Consider the following 12,423-nt stretch of genomic DNA (forward strand, 5'->3'; position numbering starts at 1 on the left):
CATAAACCTCTGCCACTCTCTTCTTTATAAAAGTGTTAACTATAAAGTTCTATCATAAATTATGAAATAAAAGGGTTTAAGTCAACCCAATAATATTAAATCTCTTCTTTCAATAATAAAATCCACGCAGCTGAGAGCTGCTCATTATTTATTTAGCTTCCACAAACCAACACCTGAATTTATTTCCTTGTAACTTCACTGCCTCTCTCTCTTTTCCTAGAAGAAAACCTGTAGCTACATGTTCTCACTCCTCTATGTTGCACTGTTCTCTGTTATGAATCTACCTGTATCATCCCATTTTGTTACCAGTTATGAACCCAGGCAATCGACACACAACAGTCTAACTGAAAGCACGTTCCCATCCATATCACCACTGAACATAATCTGAAATCCCAAAATAACCTAAATGTGATCTCAAACATCCATACCAAATACTGTTACTTACATAAATTTTTCATTTGTTGAATAGCTCAACTGCTTTCTGACAACATAGGTTGTATGTCCCTGCCTGATAGGAAAAACAAAAACCATACTGCAAAGCGACCCATAATGGAATATAATCCCTGCAAATAGTAGAAATGTGACTGAATACTGATCATAGCTACTCTTTCTGAAACTACTTCAGAAATATATCTCCAGTACTTCCCCCACCCCCAAATTGCCCAACAATCCTTTCCACTGTAGTCAGGAACACGCATGGGTTCAGCTGAGGACCCTCTGTTACTACACTCTGACAAGAGGCCACCTTCTGAAAAGCAAAAGCAGAAAGACAAAGTATATTAAAAAAAATAGTACTCATTTACTGTAGCATTTGTAGATGGTGCTACATGAGACTTCATTGGTGGAACTTCAATGAAGACAAGACATTACTAGAACAAGGATAAGATGACAGAAGTAGGGTTTGGAGATGGAGGAAGAGCAGGCCGTATTCCTTGGGAGGCTGCTATCACCCCCCTTGCCGCTGGCTCGGCTGCAGTTCTCTGGGCAGTCTGTAGTTCAGTCTGAGCCCTGGAAGCTCTGGCACAGCTGATAATGAAAAAAGAGGTGTTGCAGCCTGCAGAAGTCAAGGGCTAGAATCCACACAGTCAGCACAGCTATGCTCGCTTTAAGGCTCACGTGCCAGAGTAGAAGGAGAACAGAACAGTGTTTAAAACAGAACTGAGCTTAAAATATTTGAACTCCCTTTAGGAAAATGCACTGAAGAGGCAGTATATCCGTAATGTCTAATTCCAAGCAACACGCATACTGGAGAGCACTGCTTACTACCACAAGTCAAAGGACAGGCATAATATCCCCCTTCAAAAGCAGAATTTTTGTAATGAAAGCAAACAAGAAAATGAAATGAAGTGGCAGAAACAAATTTCAGTTTTTCAAGTCCAAGATAGGATACTAGACCCCATTTCCTATGGGCATACGTTAGCAGCTCTTACACATCCTACGTGTATTAGGGACACAATCTTTTTTGCTCCTCTGAAAAGAAAAGCCTTGTCCTTCTGTTGGAGGGTGCATTCACAAATAGCCAAGGATATAGCTGGGAGGCTGAAAAATAATTAACTGGATCAAATAACCAAGAAAAAAAACCATCCAGGACTCAGAAGCATAGATAAAGCCAGTTGTACCCCAGATACAAAAAGTATAAGGAAAAGAAAAGGCGAGAAGAAACAGGTTTGCAACCCCTCACCTTCACCTTGATTAGATAATTGCAAAAATAACGCTCACCTGCTTCTTCTTATACTGCAGTCCTGCAATGCTAAGCTTTTCAAAAAGGTAAGCTGGCATCCCATGAAAGAAATCATCATGGACAGCAAGAGATTCAGAAAGAATTTGTTGTCTCATGGCAAGGGCTGTAGAGGAGAGGAAAACTTCACCTAAAGAGGATGTGTCTTCAGACACCCCTTTGCATGTATTTGCATCCACTCCTCACTGCATTCCAGACGGCTGAGGAAGCAACACCCAGCCGGGAGCTGCAGAAAATACAACCTGGGCAGACTATGGCATGTGCAGGAACTGGGCTGCTCTTCCATTTCCACAGCAAAACATCTCCTCCTGTGGCCAAAACTCACTGCGGTTCATTCTCTTCTCTGCAAGTTTTAAGTAAGTATTTGATGACCCGATTTGAGATCCTCAGACGAAAAATGTTATTAATTCACTGTTATTTACAGTGGAATCTACAGTTATTTATGGGACGGAATCACAGCAGCACCAACTACTTCCCTTTCTAAAGCTTGAAAACCTACCTTTTTATTTTTTAGAGAATAGCATAAGAAATGTTTATCTTGACAAATCAGGAATAAAACATATAGACGTTCTTAGCACTTCAAGGGAAAAAATTTCTTCGTTCTTCTTGATTTATATCAGGCAATCATACCATAATGCATACAATACACAAAATGCTCTTTTATGATTTACAAATACTACACAAATAAAGTTTGAAATCTTCCTGTAGAACTGTATCCGTGCAATCAATGAAAGCCCAACAGTTAATCAATGGTAGCTTCATCAGTGATTAGTTTATGTAAGGGCAGCCTTCCTCAGGTCCTTGATTTAAAAACGTGAAGTTAATTCAAAGCAACATGAGGCAGCCAGAAAAGTATTGTCTGCTACCTAAAAAGTCACACATTTGAAAATTCTCTGACATATAAAAGAAAGCCTACTGTTAATAATCACCACAAAAGTAGCAGAGCATTTGATAACATACCAAAAGATTAGTGAAATCAAAAACATGTGCCTTTCAGGAAAGAACAACACCAAAAAAAAAAATAAATCAAAAAACCACCTTTTAATATTTGCACAAACATGCTAAAATAGCAACTGGTAAAGCTAAGCTTTCAACTACTAAGAAAACAATGAATGGCTTGCTGACTCTTCCCGTTATTTATCTATTATAACATTCATAAAGTTTCAGTATTTCAGACAAGCTTAGATGAAGATATAATTCCCTCTGAAATTCAGAGGCACTTATCAGATAAGCAGAATTAATCTAAAAAATTCTCAATGCTCAAAAGACTGAATGCTACAGATTTTAATTGCAATAGCAGCTTTCATACCTGCCCCATAACAATGTTAAGTAAATACTTTTTTTGCATTCAGTGAAAGTTTAGGTCAATTTGTAACTCGCTGTTAAAATCTAAAGTTCAAAAAAAAACCACATCAGAGAGGAAAAAAGCTGGAAACAGCAGTAGGATGATCCTTCTTGGATCAAAGAAACATCTGCCAAGAAGAAGAGAACACCATGCTAAAATGATGGACAAACTGAGAGCAAGCATGAGTGCAGCTTTGGCTGAGAAAGCAGGCCTCCATCTCCAAGGCTTCTCCAGATCTTCACTGATTAATGGATGCCAGGAATAGATCACCTCCAGAGTTAAATGGCAAAGTTAAATACATGCAGGAGAACTCTTACTGGTTTTCAGGCTTACGCAGTTCCCCAGTTCTCCTTTTTATTGACTCTTCTACTTTATATTGTACTTCTGCTCTGGTATAGACAGTAACCCTTGGTGAAAATTCAAGAATAAAAGATTAATTTTGCTTTAACAAAGAAACATGAAAGGTACAAAACATGTACCTTCAAACCTATCCATACCAAGGTTAGTTCTTCTTGACCTGTTAGATGTATGTTCAAAAGAACTTCATGTCCTTTTAGTCAATCATTAAATGTAAAGACACCTGTTAATAAATAACTAAATAAATTATCTAAATGCTCTATGTTGTCCTTAGTCCTCTAACTCTTTATGTCATTTTACATCAAGACTAGAGAGAAAAAAACCAACACCCCTGAACACCTGCCATTTTCCATAGGTAGGTACCATACTACTGTGAAAGCAGAATCATTTAAGTCTTGTTCAGAGAAACAGATTCTACAGTAAAGAAACTACTTCATTGCAGCAGGCAAAAATATAGCATTAAGAAACCTGAATTTCTGGCGATACCATGCACGCAGTACTACTTTTACAGGCATAAGAATAGAAGCTGTAATCAACAGTATTACTCATATGAAAACAGTATGTCTAATAATTTATAAGACTAAAACCTAAGACCAAAAATACAGCATATTTAGATGAAATATATGCCCAGAACTTAATATAGCAATTTTCATTTTCTGCATTCTGTAACGTGACTTACACTTTTGAAAAGATACATTGGTGCACACTGTTGGTAGGTGCGCTGAACAGAGCCACCTAAAAAGAAATCCGTCCTGCATCGCGTTTGCTAGAAGGAAGACAACAGGGAAGTCTCAGGTCATGGAAACACACAATGCTACGTGCCCTTCTGGAAAATCACCTCAGGCTGAATTACATGGACTATTTTGTCACAGCCGAAGATAAGGAATAATACTGTTTTTATAGAAATTTAAAAAAAAAAATAAAATAAATTCAAGCTGCTATCTTTTACCAAGATCAAAAAGGCAATTTAACTACCAGCAAACTTGAAGTGCTACTTCAGGGTCATATTAACCTCCTCAATATACTGCTCTTCCAACTGCCTTAACCTGTAGTGTCGTCTGGCAATAACCAGCTTTCACCTGTGACTATTCCTTCTTTCCACCTCTCTGGATGTGACTCAGCTATTTGCCTGTAATAGCCACCCCCCAACATTAAAACCTGGACAGAATTTATTTTTCAAATGTTATCTTTTAAAAAGATCTGTTGCTCTTGGCATTTGTTTGTTAATTGCTTGCTTTTGAATAGATTTTTCTTTCCGCTTTTTTAACATTTGGTGTCATGACTGATTTCTTTCTTTATCTGGAAAACCAGAAAACAAGACAAACTTTCCAAAAAATCATCCACAGTCAGTAATTTTCCAATAACAAGCAGTAACTCCTCCCACCTGCCAGTGGATAGAGCTATCCAATATTATTAAGTACTTCTAGTTCCCCACAGCTAGACAAATCCCAAAGTACCTTCTTTATTGCATTTTTTTATTGATGAGGTTTGTCATTTTATGGGATGTGGTATAACAGAGGGCAATTTAGCCACTGATGCACACAAATGTTACCTTTTTGCAATGCGTCAGCAGCAATAATCTTCTTTCAAATATGCTGAAAAGCAGCTATAAACCTTCTCCTGCCAGAGGCAAGCTCTAGTGAGTCAAACTCAGCTGTGCTAAGAGATTTTCACAGATTGTGTTTTTTAAGGTCTACATTTATCAAATATAGCAATAATTAAGTCACAAAAGCAGTTCAATTTTTGCATGGACCCAAAAATAGCCACTGAATTACCTCTTCAGTTTTCAAACCAGTTTATTTGATCTCTTTTTAGTGTCTGTGGATGAAAACCTTGAGGAAGACATGAGGCCCAGATACTATCTGCATGTCTTGATCATCTCAGGAACGAGACAATCAGATGAGTCACAGAGAAACCTGTTGATACTCCACCTGATCACAGAACTCCCATGAACTGGAAGGTGCCAGGAGTAGATCCCCAATTTCTATGGATCAAAACCTTTTTCCCTTAGCCTTGTTGAAAGTACCAGGCTCAACTTCACCAGAAGCAGAAAGAAATAAAAGCCTGATGCTCTCTTCAACCTTTACAAGTCAGCAAAATAAAAGGTTATACAGCATGCAACTGCACAAAGCAGTAATATTCATTGAAATGAGTAATTTTTTCCCCAAGTACTAGAAAACACTTGATACTGGCTATCAGAAATGTAAATATTTAATGGAACAAGCTACTGACATGGCATTTTCCCTAGAAACAAACTGAACTAAATCATTCAATCACAATTTATATCTAGAAGTGAAACATTCAACAGATTAGAAAAAGGGAACTTGTCCACCAAACTTGTTTCTGGATAAGCTGAAGCTGTAAACCATGACTGTCATTCAGAGAAATAGCTCCCAGGGCCAGTAATTCCAGAAGTGACAGACAGGCAGCATGGGAGACCCTGTAAGTATTGTTATAGCCCAGGTATTGGGCTGGAATCACAAACTACTCGGAAATAATTTTGATTCCAATTGCGGCTTATTGCCCTGAGGAAATCACTTCATTTCTATTTCAGTTTTTTTTTCATTTATATAAGGAGAAGGATGTACGTTTTCCTATAAAACTATTTCAGAGGAGTAGTGGGCAATTACTTATGACTTGTAAAGCTTTTTGAGGTAACAAATCTCTCTTTTTGCTCAAGTCCTGTATTTTAAAAAGCCTGCAATTTTCATAAATCTACCTGTAAACATTTCATGGCACTAGAAAAACTAACCTAAGTTCTAGTTATACTTCCAGACTGAAATAAAAGTGATGTAAGAAAGTATAAATTATATGTATCAATATCAAACACTGACCCTCACTGTGCCTGGGGAGAATTTTCTCAGCAGCAATGATGGCGATGTACTGCAGGACCACTGCAATTAGCAGCACTGAAATCTCCTAACCTAGCAAGTATTCCCACACCAGGAACTCTTGTGTCTGCATATATATATCTGTGTGTCTCCTAGAGGAGTTTGTAAATGATTTTTTGGCTTATTTTTGATACATATATATTTCCATTTCATGTTCTACATTATATAAACACAGATGGAAACTTAACCATATCGAAAGAGATTTCAGCCAACAACTCTGAGATACCATTTTACATTTGATTTTATATTATTTCATCTCATATTACCATAAAGCAATTAATGTAACAATTGTTTCATTAACTGACAGTAAATAGGAATTGCAGTGAAACACGATTAAGCCTAGTTACTCATCAAGCTTCAAGCATTTAACTGTGGAGTTAAAGGAACTGCAGATTCTGTGCACAGCCAACAATAAGATGCAGGACCTGGAGAATATGACTCCTCTGAGATCACTACCATTCTCCACACATGCACCTCTCTTTCTCCTTAATTACTACACAGGGAATCTATGGTAATACAGTTCTTCATCTGGGAACCTTAGATGGAAGGGAGAATGCTGGGTCCTCGTTCTCTCTAGCATATCTTCCAGTGTATTTATACATGTGACCACAGTTAGAGCAGATTAAGTACTGCCAATGTCAGTAGCAGGAAGCTTTCAGAAGCTAAGTGCTAAAAGGCATCCCTCATACTTCAATTAGGCATCGACTAAGAATCCTGATTGTGTAAGGTATAAGCTGTTGCTTTTCAAATTAGGTTGGTTTTTGTGTGTTGGCTTTTTTTATAGGTATCATTGGCCTCTAAAAATGCATTCATCTTGCAATTATTCCTATTCCTTCACTGACTGAAAAGCACAATTAAAGTAAAGCCTGTGAATTTTTTTCAGTGTATTAGGCACATTCTCATACTTAGTCTTATTCTCTATTAGCAGCTATCAACAGAAGGCTACTTCAGTCAACAGTGAATGACTTGAAAAACTGGAAAGCACTTACTTTGTCCCCTGAGACCAAAAGCTTCAAATCCTTACTTTTAAGTTGCTCGAGGCTTGAGACATGATTCCATTCTCCTAAATGGCAGCACTATACACTGCTTCAATTCCACTGGGTCATTCTTTATTTAAATTCTCATTAAGAGAGGCTTGGGTAACATTACATTTGCAATATACTTCTCCAGATTCTGCATTTTGAAATCCAGCTACAAAGCTACAACAGCTCTTTCATTAACTCACACATGCCAGACAGAACACTTGGCTTGGCAGTCACAGACAAGTTTTTTGGAATGTTTACAGACAAAAATCCTCTCCCTTGACCAAAACAATAAAAGGAATTATACCCACAGCTTTGGTCTGAAGATTTAAACATAATACAGCTTGAACAGAAAGTTAATGGTAAGTCAATGTCATCCGATACAGCTTCATACAATATTATGATCCCATCGACCTTTTGAGGATAATGTGGCACAATTATTCATTCAAATTGTGGACATCTCAAGAGAGAAAACCACAATGTTTGTTCATTGGTTGTTTTCTTTTCAAATGTTATTTTCGTTCACTGCAGTGGGAAGAGACAAGAACAGAATGCTTGTACAAATGCCACCAATAAACTTATTTTTAAAAAATACAGCTAGGAAACCATTAGTAGATGCACTTTCCACAGACTTTGAGCAAGATATTGAGCAACCTATGGTTCTCTGGCCCCAAACCTGCAAGCTAGTTTCCACCAAATGATCCATCTGCTTAGGTCAGCTGTTTGTGAGAATATAAATGAAATCTAGTCTAAAGAAAACCAAAATGTAACTGTTCCTTTTTCCTTCTAACATGTGGGCTTTCATTTTGACTACATTAGAGATCCAGTCATCTCCCTATGTTGTTACATTTTCCAAACTGAATCAGCATTAAGGACATGGAGAACCTTCGCTGATCTGATACAATAGGCTTTTTTGCTACAATTTTCTTAACACATAAGGGCTCTTGGAAACTCCATCAGAGAGACTATGGAACCATGTATAAACTGATAAACCTCACTGCAATGCTATTGGTTAACTGATACCATGGTGTCTTTTAAGCCCACAGTACAGAGTTGCATACAGAAAAGTGGGAATTCCTGAGAAAAAGCCTTATCCAAGTTCCCATCACTTGCCCTGCCATATTTCAGGTCAATGTGCCAAGTGCTGGATGCTCTCTATCACAAGGGAAGCTTTCTGTTTCTTCTTTTAGATTTGCTCTTGCTCTTTGCAAGAGATTGAAGCCAGGCCTCACATTCTAGGTAACTCCACTAATTAGACTAATTAGCTCTATATATCAGATTTCTTCCCATGAACTGATGAATATTAGATTGTTTAGAATACGGTCAACTGCCAGGAGGCATTACAGCAGTTTCACCTCATGTTCTGTTGTAAACATGTAACTATGTTATACTACAACATTACATTCGATTTTTAAAATACAGCTTTGTGTAGTTAACTCATAAATATATGCCCTACAAATTACATTGTATTTTCACTTACAAGAGAGACCTAAATAGGAAAAATAAAAAATATATAACATCCTAAATCACTCTACCATATAAGCCAGTCTGTTAAACTGAATCAATATAAAAGCAGTAAAGCCAACTATCACGAAACGACCTAAACCACAGTGCAGAAGTAAAATCTGTGAAGACAACTGAAGTTATACTCAGCTTAGGTTATACTTGAATTTTACTTTTAGATGTATGCGTGCACTACGTGTAATCTGAGAAATGTATTATCTGGTCTAACTGGTATTAACCAAAATAATTTAAATTCCAAATAGAAATCATAATAAAATGCCATTTTACAGTTTGCAACTTTACTTACAAATGGTACTAAAGATATTTCGAGACAGATTAAAATAAGGCTTCTCTAGGGTATACTAAATTATAATTTCAACCTCTCTTGTGAGAAAAAGGAAAATTCCTGTTCATTTACACAATTAATTCATAACTGCTACAGTTTAGCTAGTGACAACCCCAGCACGAAGAAGACAAAATCAAACTTCCCATGACAAAATGTTTGTATTTACATCATATTCATGTACAACAGAACTGACTGAAGAAGTTCAAGGATCTGAGATGTCCATGCCAATGAACTCCACATAAGGGATTAAAGACTGTTTTCCTAAAAGGATATGCAATAATGCAAATATTAGAGTAACTCTTCTAATATACACACACTTTTCAGGAGGAAATCAGTGTTTATGTTTTTAATATGGTGAAGACAGTTCCTTTACAAAGGAACGGCTGTGGATCTGTCTTTGATTAAACTTACCATCTAACATGTGAATGTTTTACAGTAAAGGGTGCTTCCAGGTTTGCTAGGGAAAGATTCTAAGGTTAGGATGGAAATTCTAGTTAAGTTAGTAGTAAGAAAACAAAATAACCATAAACTTAAGGGATAATGGATATCAAACTGAAAGGAGGAACTGGAGGGTCTATATCTTTTATAGTTCATGTAGCTCCTCTGAGTCTCTCTGGCTGTTACTCACCTGGCATTCTAAGTAATAGCTATACAAAATGACAGAGATACAATATCCAAGTAGGCAAAATGTTCACACGAGATGCAGGAAATCTATTTTCAAGTCCATGTATTAGTTAGTGCTATGAAATAGCTGGCTATTCTATGCCCTCCTACGCCTGCTTTTCTGTTTGCTAGGGGGAGAGAGGAAGAGGTAAGGACATAGGTTTGAGAATTTTTTTTGACATTTCAAACACCTTCACAGGACAGGAAAATTAAGTTCTTATGAATATTTTCAAAATTAATTCCATGCATACTTGCACATTTTGCAACAGTGTTTCTATTCCTTATTTTTAGGAATTCATTACAAAAAAAAGTTAATCCTATGGGCAAAATGCACCCTAAACTGCAAGTTACAAACCCTCAAGCCAAGAAGCGCACATTGAACACTATTCCTTGGAAAATGGCAGCAAAGTAGTATCAGAGTCATTCCCGTGGTACATCTCTTTCCACAGTCAGCCTCTATCTTTTGATAAGTCATTAGAAAAGATGACATGTGTATCCTGGCACAACTAGGTCCTAGGGAAAAGTTGACAGATGTTCCAGTATAAATCAGTTCTGATGCACATTGTGTTGCCTCCAGAGGCATCTTCTGGTCTTCTACAAAAGGTTACTGAACCATATATAATACAAAAATGCAGATACAATTGTAAGGAATAAATGTAAGGTTCTGCTTTACCCCACTTAGAAAGTCTAATGCATGAATAATGTTCCATCTGCACAATGGTCAAATGTGACTGAAATTGATTTTAGATGTACCACATGGAGCAGCACAGACCTTAACAAGCTTAGTGACATAGGGGACCCTGTCAGGAATCTGTACAAAATTCATGATACAAGAAATTTGTATAAATGGGAACCTGGGACAAAGAAGAATGGGGGTTATACTACAGGAAACTTTTGTACCAAGTAATCAAAACGAATCACTGAATACTGAAGGCGTTCTCAAGTAGAATATAACAAAGTTTAGTCACATTAAATTTATAATAAACATGTGAAACATGTCAAGTATGCAGCTACATATCCTGACCATTAACTTCTCTGTATGCATGAATAAAATGCGAGCAATGGGAACAAAACAGCCTTCTGCTAATGTGTTCACCTGGAGAGACACTTTTTTTTTTTGCCTGCAGCTTTAATCTTTTCACAACATACCTGTGTCAACATCACAGTAGTGTAACCCACCTGCATCTGTCATAGCCTGGAATTGCTCTAGGCTTCCTCATATCCCTCCTAAAATGCTAGACAATGATCCACTGACATCTGGCAATTCTGCAGAGGAAAGAAAGAAGAGTCAGAGTAGTAATATTCCACATTTTCTTCCCTCTTCTAATAGCAAATGCTCCATGACACTGCACTGCTGGAGGGACACTGCACTGTATACAGAACTGCTCTAGACTCCTGGTTCTCCTTCTTGGTTTTGCTTGTGTAATTCTGTAATTATTCTGAGCAGCCAGATTAAACAAAGCAACAGGAAGAAATTGTGTTTGATCTGTATTTGACAGCAGAGAAACTAGGTTACAGCAGCACTTCAGTAACTTTTTGTACACCCAAAGATGCCGTATTAGCCTGCTTGCTCTGTTTAACTCACACTTGTTTCACATGTTGAGGGCTAGTTTAATTCTCGTTATTGGTTTCATCTGGATTCAGCGTTAACATGAACAACATGGTGAAAACTCTACAAATATATCTGGGGGGAAAAGCCCAGAACTCATTTATAGTCTGTTATTCCTCAAAATACACAGTTTTCTTATAAACACTATATCACAATTAGCATGTTTCATTGTTAAAAACAGGAATACTAAAAATGTTTCTTAAAATTCTTAGCTTTCAAAATAAACCAGATACAAACATTTTCTATAAGGTTAAACCAAATTACTGAGTTTAAATGATTAATAACAAGCAAGTTTATCTTAGCAAAACTGTTTCAAAAGCTTCTTAATGATGAGTTTGCTTTCAGTAATCTTTGGAAGGATTATGGATTAAAAAAATTATTAAAAGAAATTAAAAAGGCTGTAAGGTAAGTATCCTAAATTTTGGAAATGCCCTATGCGCAAACTGGGACCTTTATTCATTAAAAGCTCAGGATCAACAACAATCTTTGAACAAGGACTTATAAATATTTTCACCTTTCAACTTGACCTATCATTTTCATAAATATGGAAATACCATTGATGATGTTTACATCCTTCTGAATTCACTGCACTCTGTTCAACTCATTTCTGGAATATGACATAATTAATCTTTTCATCAGCTCTTTCTATCCTCTGACTATAGCAGACAAACACCTAACAAACTGGAGACACCATATCTTGATAAGGCAATAGAGTTATCTTCATTTTATAGATGGAGAAGTGAGACAGAGAAACAATAAAGTTTCCTTTAAATTAGGATGTCCAGTCTAAAATACTGAGGGATCAATTCTTCAGAGTACTTAAATTCATAGCACAGTGAACATTAAAATCACTGATCTTATTATCTAATTCACTTCAAACTGCATCGAAGTCAGTGTCAAATTCTCCAGTTGTAAGCCAAAAAAAAAAAAAAAAAAAAAAAAAAAAAAA

The 12,423-nt window shown here is 36.7% G+C and overlaps 1 long non-coding RNA gene across 1 annotated transcript in view; it reads right to left on the reverse strand.

The window, feature by feature from the left end:
* The window catches only part of LOC106895759, a 131,922-nt gene that overhangs the window by 51,903 nt on the left and 67,596 nt on the right, over positions 1-12,423 (reverse strand). Inside the window, exon 3 of the long non-coding RNA XR_001413502.1 lies at positions 11,045-11,131. This is a non-coding gene — a long non-coding RNA (uncharacterized LOC106895759). The remainder of the gene's footprint in view (positions 1-11,044; positions 11,132-12,423) is intronic.

This window comes from Calidris pugnax, unplaced genomic scaffold (assembly GCF_001431845.1).
Source record: "Calidris pugnax isolate Ruff unplaced genomic scaffold, ASM143184v1 scaffold38, whole genome shotgun sequence".
In the NCBI taxonomy this organism is placed as follows: Eukaryota; Metazoa; Chordata; class Aves; order Charadriiformes; family Scolopacidae; genus Calidris; species Calidris pugnax.